This window comes from Bos grunniens, chromosome 17 (assembly GCF_055505025.1).
Source record: "Bos grunniens cultivar Pamir isolate PY7600 chromosome 17, Bosgru_T2T1.0, whole genome shotgun sequence".
NCBI classification, from domain to species: Eukaryota; Metazoa; Chordata; class Mammalia; order Artiodactyla; family Bovidae; genus Bos; species Bos grunniens.
Genome location: NC_141181.1, coordinates 28,087,162 through 28,100,175, shown reverse-complemented (window position 1 = coordinate 28,100,175; position 13,014 = coordinate 28,087,162). Strand labels below are relative to the sequence as shown.

Genomic DNA, 13,014 nt, shown 5'->3' with positions numbered 1-13,014 from the left:
TAATGATATGTCCCCTGATTGATTTTACCTATAGTTAAGCTATTACAAGCAACTTTAGGTTGAAATTTTTTTCTGTTTGTGATGGTTATGAACAACTGAGTTACTTCGCTATTGTTACATGGGACTCAGCGCTCAGATTCTGTGTATTAATTATTTTACAAGGTATATATGAGGCTAGCCTAAAAGTTTGAATTTTTTTTCATGTTTAAGTTTTAAAATACAGCATGTGCTTATCTGGCAAACTGATAAAAGTACTCATGACATTTTCCCTTGAAAAATAATACTTTAAAGTTAAATTTTATTTTAGTTTAGTTTTGAATTTGAATGATAAAGGATATAACTTTCAGTATTTTTTGCGTGGCTTTAATAGTCACTTGATATTAATTTACTTTTAATGAATATAAAATTTAATTTTAAACATTTACTGAGCTAACAAATCACTTCTTTTAAAGATGCCTTGTGCTAGGATTGGAGGCAAAGAAAAATTTTAATTTGAAGAGAAACTCCACATCTTAGAATGTGACAGAAAAAGAAATCAGTAACATGATTCTGTAGAAATAAATTGGGGAAATAAATTCCATTTGATGCTGAATACTACAGACTGGAAAGAATAGATTTGCTATTTATAGAATCAGAGTCACTGTATATCAGGATGCTACACTCTAGAGCTACTGGTTCATTGGTACGTGAATGCTTGATCTATTTACAATAGTTCTGGGTGTTTTCTTATATGAACTCTGGCAAAGGCAAAAAGGGATGGGGATGAAAATGGTTTAATGCACAAGTGCTTCAGCTACCACTGTATTGATACGTTTGTGTTTCAGGTTATACTACATGTCCTTAACACAAATCTCATTTTTTATATAGTGTAATAACAACACTACTCTTACACAGTGATTGGTATTATAAAATGTGCTGTGAGATAAATGCTGTTAGTATGAAAATCCCATTAGCAAGTCCCTATGTACTATACATGCAGGGCAGATTTATTAATATACACTCTGTAGTCACTTTCCTGAAAATAGTTTTACCAGCTATGAAATACTATGCAATAATGCCATTAATAAATGTATCTAATTGCAGTATATAAAAGTTAAACTTTGAAGAGCTTAAAACGGCTTCTGTGAATGGTGAGATTATTTCAAGTAGATGTACTGGGCAATGGATATACTGTGTTACCCCTTTTTTATACTGCCACATGTCAAGTAATAGATCATTAAAGTCTGCAGTCAGACAGTTAGGCTAATGAGAAAATGCTGGTTCTTTTACAAAAAGTGGTCAGTAGATGGCAATGTGACTATTTTATAAGGCATTTTTATTCCATATGGAGCTAAAAACTTGAGATCATTCACGTTTTCTACCTAAATTACTGTAATTTTTCCCCCCCAAAAGGGTTCCAAGAGCCATTTCAAACTATTCTTTAAATAATTGATAGTTACAAATGAAAAACCAAGCCTAGAATTTCCAAAGTGATCAAAGTTGCTTTAATTTTCTATTGGTCATGGCTGAATAAAAATAATGTTACAAACTACATCATCAATAACCAGGAATTGCAGAACCTCCATTTCAAAATAAAGCACTTTTAGCAAATCCATATTGTACCCTCGCTTAGGCACTGTGAGTGACTGGCTATGGCCTGCTGGTATATTATTTATCACAAGAATCTGAAGAAAAAGATTACATTGAACATTTTTATTTCATTTTTTTCCATCTTCTTTTTTTTTAAATCCTTTCAGCTCTCTTGTCATCCAAATAAATCATGTTTGTTTTTCTGTTATGTTTAGTGATATTTTATAGAAATACTCACAAGCCTATATATTACATATATGCCTATGCAATAACATACAATATTAAATATACCTGAAAAGTCAAAGCATGGGAGGCAGTCTGCATATAGGAGACCATGGCATCTGAGTTCATTATAGCTTATAAAAACCAAAACAAGAATAGTATATTCTGGAGAGAAATTCTCAGAATTGAGTTTTGGCAACTATGGAAATTCTACAAAAAAGAAAAATATTTTTAAATTCTTGGACAATTGTATTAGAAGATACAAAGATAGTATTCAGCTCTACAGAATTATTTTAATCATATTGTGCCTTAAACTTGTGATTCCATATTAGGATTACGAGGGGTAAAGAAAAAGATATATTATCACGAGTGGGATTTTATGAATGTGCAGTGTGCTGTGGTGGGGAATCACTGGTCAGTTAAAAACATGATTGGTAGTCATGGTGTAACCTGAGTTACTGTTTTATCAATAAAGTGAATGGAAGTAACTTTTCAATATCAAATATTTCTTTAGATCTCACTAGTGATTGAAGGTTTACTCTGACTTTGATCCCAATTTGATCAGCAAGGCCCACTAAAATGGGAAAATTCCAATCCTGGAAATTCTATTCAGTACAGGATCCCTGAGCCCTAAATATCATTGACCCAAAGGAACAAGTACAAATCAGTTCACATCTCAGAAATTAGAATTTTCAAAGCTTGGCTCCTTTTTTTACATAACTCCTTAAAATAGGTTTTCTTGAATATGACAATGGAAAATCCATAAACTACAAATGATTCTTTTTTTTTTTTCAAATGATTCTTGAATTTGTAATTAGGTATATAATTTAAGAGTAAGTTTGCCAGTAACAAAAAGCAGGGGTAATACAGAGAATAAAACATATTTTTCTTCCATCAGTTAACATAAAGAAAAACCAAGAATATGAGAATTGTGAGTTTACATTTAATCCAAGGTATTACTGAGGACTATAACCTGGGTGTTATTTACTTAGCTATCGAGTTAGCTCAGAGGAAGTGCTCTGAAGAGGCAGGAGACAGGCCTATTCATATATAAATTTTGAAAGTTGGGAAACACATGTATGAAAAGTTAAAGTGTTAGTCGCTCATTAATGTCCATCTCTTTGTGACTCCATAGACTGTAGCCCGGGCTTCCCAGGTTCCCAGTGATAAAGAACCCACCAGTGCAGGAGATGCTGGAGACGTGGGTTTGATTCCTGCGGGGAAGGTCCCCTGGAAGAGGGCTTGGCAACCCACGCCAGTATTCTTGCTTGGAGAATCCCATGGGCGGAGGAGACTGGCAGCTATAGTTCATGGGGTCGCAAAGAGTCAGACACAACTGAAATGACTTAGCATGCATGCATGCAGACTGCAGCCCACTAGATTCCTCTGTCCATGGAATTCTCCAGGCAAAAATACTGGAGTGGGTAGCCATTCGTTTCTCCAGGGTATCTTCCTGACCCAGGGATCAAACCCAGGTGTCCTGCATTGCAGACAGATTCTTTACCATCTGAGCCACCAGGGAACCCCTAAATACATGCATACATCTTGCTAATCACGAAGAACAGATATCTCAAGTTAATGATTTTAGTGTTTGCATAAGTATGGGAAGATGCAAGAATCTGGTGTCATTAATTTCACCATGAGATATATGTCTATGTAAGGGCCTATGTATCCAAAGCACTGGGTACCTCATCCTGTTTTTCATCCAGAATTCCTCTCAGGTTACACTGTTGGTGGGCCACTGAAGAGGGGTGTGACTTAACCTTTGAAGAGTGGTGAGTGATGCCCTTTTGTTCTTTGTTCACATTCCCTTCTAGGTTCTTGGTAAAGACCCCCCTCACCACCACCAACTCACCTATAATAAAAGACAGATTAACAGGAGAAGAAGGGGACGACAGAGGATGAGATGGCTGGATGGCATCACTGACTCGATGGACGTGAGTTTGAGTGAACTCCGGGAGTTGGTGATGGACAGGGAGGCCTGGCGTGCTGCGATTCATGGGGTCGCAAAGAGTCGGAAACGACTGAGCGACTGGACTGAACTGAACTGAACAGGAGAAAGACAAACAGAATTTTAACAACTTGTATACTTTCCATATAAACATAAGTATCTCTTACAAAAGGGTAACCTCTACTCAGTTTTCCAAGCTTTTCCTATGTCTGCTCTTTCTTAAAAATAGTCAGCCTAAAAAAGTTCTTATGCCAAAGAGGCATACTTTAGGCGGGGGAGGGTGTGAAATTCTGCTCACTCTCAATAGCATCCCTTGTAGAAATATGCAATTATTTACATATATTAAATAATTAAAGGGCTTCCTTGGTGGCTCAATGGTAAAGAATCTGCCAAATTAGAGATAGTACACTGGCTTTGACAAATTAAAATGATAAATTTTATAATTCTAATACTTTATAATTTTTTATAATTTGAATAAAATCAGTCCTTCTCTCTTATGATTAATGTTCGATGAAGCTTAGTAGTTTGTATTGTAGGACAACAAATGAAAAGTATGAGGCTTAATTATCCCTGTCAAAAATGGGGGAAGAGATTTTTCATCCCCTTCTTGAAGCATTTACCTTAGAAAACTTGCAACTGTAGTACTTTCTTGTCTCTCTGAATATATGTAAGCCCTTTTGAAAACTAAATAGGCGTTCTGTGTCTTGGTCTTTTGTCCGCTTTTTGGACCAGGAAAGTTTTTGTCAAGAACCTGGAAGCCATCTCTTTGAAATGTTAGCATTCAGGGAGAGAGTGCCCCTATCTCTCACTTTCTATGAGAGAATAGGAACCTAAATTCAAGGTTGTCTCCTGATTCCAAAACCACCTTTTGTAATAAAATTGTGAAGTTTGTTCTTCAATCAGATAAAACTGGCCTTCCCTGGTGGCTCAGATGGTAAAGAATTTGCCTATAATGCAGGACGCTGGGGATCCCTGGATCTGGAAGATCACCTGGAAAAGGGAATGGTAATACACTCCAGTATTCTTGCCATGGGAAATTCCATGTACAGAGGAGCCTGATGGAGTCTCAAAGAGTTGGACACTTTTACTTTTTCTCAGAAAAAACCAGCTAACACAGATGGTAGATACAATTATCAGGTAAAGTTAGTATGAATAATATGTGACAACGTATGCTGTCAATTCCTTTTACTTGAGGACTAGTTATTGTTTATCTGAAATACTTTGATATATCTTGTCACATCCACTTGGCTGTATGAAACAGTGAGATTTTTTTTTTTGCCTTTGCAATCACTTAGCTGATTGCCTGAGATGGTCATTACATTCTGCTGTAATGCTTATTTAGTAATAGAAAAGTTTTCTCTCTCTACAAACTTTGTGGAGAGGATTTCTAGGTTGCGTGAAGATTTTGTTTTTAATTATACTTCCCCTATGGTATTTAACCAGAATTCAAATTTGATTTTCTTGCTTCACATTTTTTTCCTGCCATTGCAACTCAACCTTAACTATTGCTCTGGGCAAGAATCAGATTCCTATATTAGTTACCAATTCCTATTGATATAGCTGCAATTTATCTTCATGATCTTTCATTATTCATTGAAGATAATTGTGTGCCTTATAGCATGCCACTTGATTCGAATAAAGCAGTCAAGCAAAACATAAAGAGGAAAACTATCAGAGGAATTCTTTTACTTTTTAAAGTAAGAAAGCAAATCCTTTAGACGAGTTTCCAGTTTTTGAAAAATCCATGAAGTAGTATGTGAATTGTTTTAGGCAATAAAAATAGCTTTGTTTGGCAATATTTGTGGTTAAACCAAGGTTAAAAGTAAGTGTACAATGAATAAAATACTAATGAGAATTCTATCATTTGATTTGTGAATGAAATATTTTTCATTAAAAATGATTTATGCATATTTCCCATTAAAATAGCATCTTTTTTCAAGGAAAAAATGAGAAGACAGACAGTGGAACTTCCTGTGGAAGTTATCACATTAAACTAATAAATCATGGTGAAACCTATGTATTTTAAAGTATCTTTCCTTAAAATAACCTTGGAGCTGCTCTTCAGTCAATACTTGCATTTGATATTTCTTCATGTGCTATCATTGAGGAGGAAACAGATAGAACAGGCTCCATCTTGAAAGCAGGACTCCATCTTGGGCCAGACTGTGGACTTGGAGCTATATGCCCAGTATCTATGGAAATGACATACAAACTGGAAAACCAGGCCCGCCGGACTGAAGAACCCCAGGGCTCATACTTAGACTCTCCATTGCCTGAAAGAATACCCTAATTATCTGTGTAACCAAAGTGAAGTCGCTCAGTCGTGTCCGACTCTTTGCAACACCATGGACTGTAGCCTACCAGGCTTTTCCGTCCACGGGGTTCTCCAGGCAAGAGTACTGGAATGGGTTGCCATTTCCTTCTCCAAATAGAATCATAAATTCTGTTATGCTTATTGCGGTATGACCAGAGGCCTATTGATAATTGTCCACTGTTAACTACCTAGGCTTAAGGCATATGAATCATGGGTTAACTTTGATTGTATCTTTCTCTTCCTTTGTTCAGACTCGTTTCAGGGAATTTGGGGAGGTGGGTTTGGGCACTTACACTTAGGGTATATAAAGTTTTCACAAAAACTGGTTGGAATCCTTGGCTAAGAGGAGACTCTGCCTTGGGCCTGCCGGTGTAATAAACTGCACTCCATTATCTGCATTGTCCTTCTGAATGAGTTTGTTTCCTGGAACGTGTGGCTACAGCATCATCAGAGATATATGTGAGTGAGAAAACCTGTTTTGTGAAGTGATACTATAGTAATTATTTTTAAATCCAGTGTCTGGATAGAAGGTCATATATCTTCAGTTTTGCAAGGTTTTCTTAGAAACCAATTAGAATACAAAATTACACTTTCCTTCTATAAATGGCAATGTTTCTACCTTTTAAAAACAGATTTTTCTTATTGTAGTAAATAGAATAATAGCCATAAAACATCCATAGTGCTCTAAGTTTTATAATTCTTGCTGTTTTTGTAACAAAATTGCCTGTAGAGACATAAAGTGAAACCCATCGACTCACCTTCAGAGCTTTAATGGAGTTTGGAAATCAATCTTAAAGCACAGACTTGATTTTTCAAGAAAAGGGAGTTGAGAGAATAGCATATGTAATCTGAGTATTCTTAATATCTGAACTCTATGCTTTCCAGGCCTTCTAGATGATTAGGTCTTGAAGGTTAGCTTGGACGTTATTTGAAATACAATTTTCCTTGGACTGGCAATAATACCATAGACTGGCCTAAGACCTCAAAGTCATAAGTTATTATCACTCTGTCTTCAGAAAAGATGTCATTTTATAAAAATCTCTAAGGTTAAAGGAAGACATTCAACTTGCATTAAATATCTTTTACCTCCCTTGTTCGCAGAGAGGTCCACAGCAAATTTTCTATTCTCATTTCGCCTGGAAAATTCCATGATGAATTGACTGTGAAACATTACTTTTAGGAAAACTATATGTAAACACTAGTTTATACCCAGTATACTTTTCATATGTAATCAAGCTTCATTGACGACATTAGTGTTCTATATATTGTACTAGCTCTGTTTGACTCTTAAAATCATACTGTACCAAGTTTCTACTACTGAAAATAAAAGCTTCTTCATTTCTTAATATGCTTACTCTGACTTATACATACTCAAAGTTTTAGATGTAGCTTTAATATCATACTGAGGTATAAAAATTTGAAGAATAAATGGAATCACAGTCCTATAGAGTTGGGAGGGTCCTGAGAAACTTAGTTGATTTTTTTCCTTCAGTGAGAAGTACAATTAGTGTGTAGCACCCTTGAGTCTAAGGAAACTGTTCATATAGCCAAATCTGTTACATAAGAAAATTTTATTCACTTATTCTCTCTTACATGGAGTGGAAGTTACTGAAAGCTTCTTTGATAAAGTTAGAGATGGTTAATAAATTACAGCTCTCAACTTGTGACTTTCCTATTTGAGTAAGTAAATTCTTTTATTTTTCTATGATTTTAGTTATGGACGATAAATACACTTTATTTCTCAAGACATATATTAATTTTGAAATAAGATCTTGATTTCTAATCATATTCAGATAGGTATAATTGCATTTTTAGGGAAGTCATAGAAATTTTTAAAATTTCCTTTTTTGACTTAAAATATTTTTATATTAATAAAAAAGGATAAACTTAATGCATGCCTCTCTAATTTTTTTAACTTCAGTTTTTGGTTTTGTTTTTAGTAAACTAAGTATACTCTACTGTTTAGATATTTATTTTGAAAGTCTCTAAGACATTTTTGGGAACAAAATATTTTTTATTTACTAAGAACTGCAGCTACATATTTTATAAGTAGTACTTTTAAATGCATAATTGTTATGATTGCAGATATACAATAATTATTCCCACTCCAGACTCCTAACAATTTTTTTTTTTTTTTGTAACAGCTTCAACTAAAGTTTATGTTCTGATCTTATGGAAGCCAACTTGATTTTGTATGTTATCAACATGCTATAAATAATGAAATAATTATTTACTTAGGGTTACCTAACTTACTTTCATACCAGTCATAACGAAATAAAAAAAGAAACTGGATTGATCAAACTGAAACATGATTACTATTTTTATGTGTCATGAACTCCATAGTGGAAATTCTTTATACCCCATGGCGTTGGGTCCTGAGTTTGTTATAATTCCCCCAGGGCTCCATTGGGAAGGATTTTAAGCAGTTTTAAAAAACTGTTTTATTATTCTCTTTTTCTAAAGATAATTGGTGGTTAGTAGGAATGACTAGATACCTGTAATGTCCAAAGCTTAGGAGTAATAAAACATGACTGTACACTTTTCTAAGATTGGCTATGAAAGGTCGTTGGGTACAGGTATTTGCCTTGGGAGAAAGTAACTGATTAACAGTGCACACCAGGAAGTAGCAGCAAACAAGGAAGTACTGGAAGGGAACATTTTAAGTAAGAGAGGAATACATCATGGTCCTGGAAACTATATACTGTTTTATCTCTGAAATGGGCATAGATTTAAAAATATATGCAAAAGTATGAACACAATAACATTATTGAATTTATATCTGAATCAGATATGTATTTCATATGTAATGTTTACATTATGATTTCGTTATTACTATTTCATTTTACATTACTCATCTTAAAGATCATTCTATGTATATTATTGAATATTTTATATAGCTTCCATTCTGATCTGTTAATGCATTTATATGGGCAAATAAAAACCATTTCTACCAACTCTAACAAATTTTCACTGTAAAATTTGAAGAAAATTAGCTAAAGTTTTGCTCAGAAGTAATATCATTAATGATATTGTTTTGCTAAATATATTGTGGCTGTACAATACTATAAATCCACAATCCATTATCCATCATGCTTCAGTCCAGAAGTATGAAAATCAAAAATATTTTGGAACTAATTTTTAACAGATTATTTCCCAAATGGATACCACTGTTTATAGTGTTTATCTCTCTTCATTTCACAGCATATATATTAAGGTGTGATTACTGTGTGGAGTGCCAACCCCTCTGTGAGAATTACACAATATATGCATCAAATTAACCTTACAAAACCGGGTGAATTTTAAATTATGAAGCACATCTAGCCCCAAGAGTTTTAGATAAATAATTGGAACTTGTGTTATTTAAACCAAGGTGAGACTTTGAACCCTTCAAATATGAAGTTGCATATCTTAATGAATTTGTAAACTATCAAATTGTTATTGAAGGTCATATGGAGAAATAAGATGTTAAAGCTGGAAGTAGTTAGAAATCACGTTCTCATTCTCAGCAAAAGAAACTGCTGGTCTTGGAAGTATCAATAAATTATTTTGTTCAAAATCATGCATCCAATAAGCCAACAATGAAAGGACTGAATGCAACTCTCCATGCTACTAGTATCTCCTGTAAATGAAAAATGAAAAGTAAAGGTGGGAAACTTGGTATGGTAGTGAAAGGTTGTTGCTGAACCATGAAAGATGCCAGGATTCTTGGCCTCCAGAGAAGAATTCAATCCAGGGCCAGAGACAAGGCTTGATTGCTCAGAGCTTTTGTATAATAAAGTTTTAATAAAGTATAAAAGAGATAGAGAAAGCTTCTGACATAGACATCAGAAGGAGGCAGAAAGAGTGCCCCCTTGCTAGTGTTAGCAATGCAGTTATATACTTTTTTATTACTTATTACAGTGAATCAAAAGACTCTCTGGAGGTTGTAAAGCCCTTACTAGATCCACTCCCATAATTTACATTTTAAGACAATAGAATTAGCCAGATGGTTTTTTCCAAAAACTGTCCTCAAGCAGGATACATTATTGTTATATAATCCTAAGGAATGTAGAGGGGGAAAAAATGTTTGTCCTTTTCTCCTCCTTGAGAATCCAGACCCTTCTCTCCTTGGGGACCCCTGGACTTCTTATCAACCTGCCTAGGAATTGACTCAGTAGCAGCAGGTGAAATTGTGGTGAGATCCTGCAATTTAATTGGGGAAATGGTGCTGGAGCAGTTGGATATCCATATGGAAAAAATGGTTTTTGACCCCTGCCTCACATCAAAAACAAAAATCAATTCAAGATGAATCGTGGCCCTGAGTGAAAAAAAATCAATAAAGCCATAAGAAGAAAACATAGGAGACTGTCTTTCTAACTTTATTATAGACACAGATTTCTTAAGTAGAATAAAAAAAAAAGCACTAACCATATAAGGAAGACAAAGGATAATCTGGACCTTAAAAAACCCACCAAATTTCTTTTTATAAAGTGACACAATAGAGAGAGGGAATTACAAAACACAGGTTAAAAAAAAAAAAAAAGTCTGACAAATACATCAGGAATATATAAGGAACTACTACCGATCAATAAGAGAGATAAACCATCATATTAAAACACACACAGTTGAATTCACTTCACAAGAAAAGTTATCCGCCCCCCAAAAATGAAAAAGACCTCCAAATATTAATCACCAGAAACCTGCAAATTAAACCAAAATGAGATAGTACTACATACACTCATATTGGGAAATTTAACAAGACAAACAATATCAAGTTTTGTCAAGCTTGTGGAGAAACTGGAACATTGCCTCACTCCGGACTCACTCTGGCAGTGTAAATAGGTACAATCACTTTGGAATACTGGAAATATTTGCTAACTCTAGCTATACATGGGTAAATTTCACAGATTTTATAGTGAGTGGGGGGAAAAAAAAAAAAAAGGCCTAAAGGGGACCTACTGAATGATTTGAGTTATATGAAGTTCAAGACTTGGTGAGAATAATCAGTTAGAATAGTGGTTGCCCGGTTGTGGAATCCAGAGTCACAAAACACACCTCACAGTGTGGAGTACAGTTTATTATGCTAGCAGGTCCAAGGCGGATCGGTCCCCAACAAGGACCTTGATGTTTCTGAGAGACTTAGTTTTATACCCCTCGCTAAGTGACCGGTTGCATGTTAGCAACCTCTTTGATGTATATGATTGAGTTTTACAACAAGCAGGTGCTAGGAAACAAACAATTAAGTTTAAAGGGGAGAACAATGACTCTACATAATGGGAGGGATGTCTCCATGGTTAATCTAACAGGGACAGCCTGACCTCAACTACAATCTCCATTTGCCATCTATCAAGTGTCCAGGAGACCTGATTTTCCTTAGCATCAGTTTCCTTATTCTTGGGGGAGTTCAGGCCCAGTTCACATCCTGTCTTTAAGATGGATGACAGGCTTCAAGATGGAGTCTCTCTTGCTTTTCTCATAGTGGCCCCAACAGCCCTGGAAAACACATAGATTGGGAAGGCACCCAAGGGAAACTTAGGAGGTAATGAAAATGTTCTATATTTTGATTTGTGATTAAGTGGGTATGTATATGTTCAAACCTCTCCCGGAGCTGCAACTTTAAATGAATAACATAAAATACTATGTTTATAATGTACCTAAATAAATAGGTGGAAAAAAATGCAGTGGAAACTAAGTTCATTTCAATTTGAAGTTCTAGAATATAATTCAAAGAGGAAATGGTACTTGAACTAAGCATTCATTAGATAAATGATCATTATACTTCTATTCACCAGTCATTTATTAGGTATTAAGAACACCTAGAAGATAACACAGTTGACACCCTCAAGGAGCTTAGACCGGCAGTCATAGATGGTGAATAGATTGCCTGTGTATAAAAGGGAAGATTATTCCAGGCTAGACAAATGGGCTATAATAGGGAAGTGTGGGAGTGCATGAATTATTTATATTTTTAATTTCTTACTATATAAGAAATGAAAAATAGTTCAGTTTTATGGAGTACAATTGCATTGAATAATATGATAATCCCAAATCCAAGTTTCTCTACCTTGTGTAGAAATAAATTCATTGTCTTTCTTTGTCTTTGTCTTTTTTCATTTTTCCTTCCTTCCTTTTTTATATTCCCTTTCTTCCTTTTACTTGTTTCTTTTTTCCAATAAACCTACATTGAATAAACCCAAATCACATGAATTATACACTTTGATGGACTCATTATATTAATATTATAATCATCTATCATTTGTATCACTAGAAAGAAGTTTAACAGGATTCTAAATTCCTAAGTAATCAACCTACCACAAATTGCCACATTGGGTTTCAAAGAGTGATATGCAAAAGATATTTGGAGATAATAATTCAAGTTACATTATTTTTTTCACCCTTAACTCCAATGCAAAGCTCTTATCCCCACTGTATCAATGTGAGATGGACAGTAGTAGGCTATGATGATTCTTTTTAACAGTATGACTTGAGTCTTTGGTCTCTTTCCTCCAAGCCCATACTCTAATTATGATCTCATGGAAAAATTAATTTTTTTTTCCATTGAGGTCTAGGACAAGATTGGCACACACTCATTTAACCCCAGGCCTTCTCAGAACTGCAAAAGCCTTCATATCACAAAACATCACAGCAAAATAGTTGCTAGAAACACTTTGAAGATGGAGATATTTGGATTCTAAGGCCAATTCTGCTACCTGCTTGACCTTGAGAATGCTGTTTACCCTCCTGATCTTCAGTTTCTTCTTTGGAAACCATTGTTGCATTTATGGCAACCAGTGTTTAAAGAGTTCTATAGACACTCATTTAATGCACAAAACAATGGGGGAAAAGGGTGGTTATTTTTTACTTCATTTTACAAATGAAAACCCAAAGAAAAGTCAGCTTAACTATTAGTACCTTGCCAAGGTCCATAATTTGTGACAAAGAGACCATTTTGAAACCTAGTCTGGGTCCAGAGTCCACA

General features: G+C 34.8%; 1 long non-coding RNA gene across 5 annotated transcripts in view; it reads left to right on the top strand.

Annotated features, from left to right (window-relative positions):
• LOC147355132 (uncharacterized) overlaps positions 1 to 3,670 on the top strand; it is a 119,394-nt gene extending 115,724 nt beyond the window's left edge. For all 5 annotated transcript variants that reach the window (XR_015144263.1, XR_015144260.1, XR_015144259.1 and 2 more), the window contains one exon: positions 3,609 to 3,670. This is a non-coding gene — a long non-coding RNA (uncharacterized LOC147355132). The remainder of the gene's footprint in view (positions 1 to 3,608) is intronic.
• The last annotated feature ends 9,344 nt before the right edge of the window (positions 3,671 to 13,014 follow it).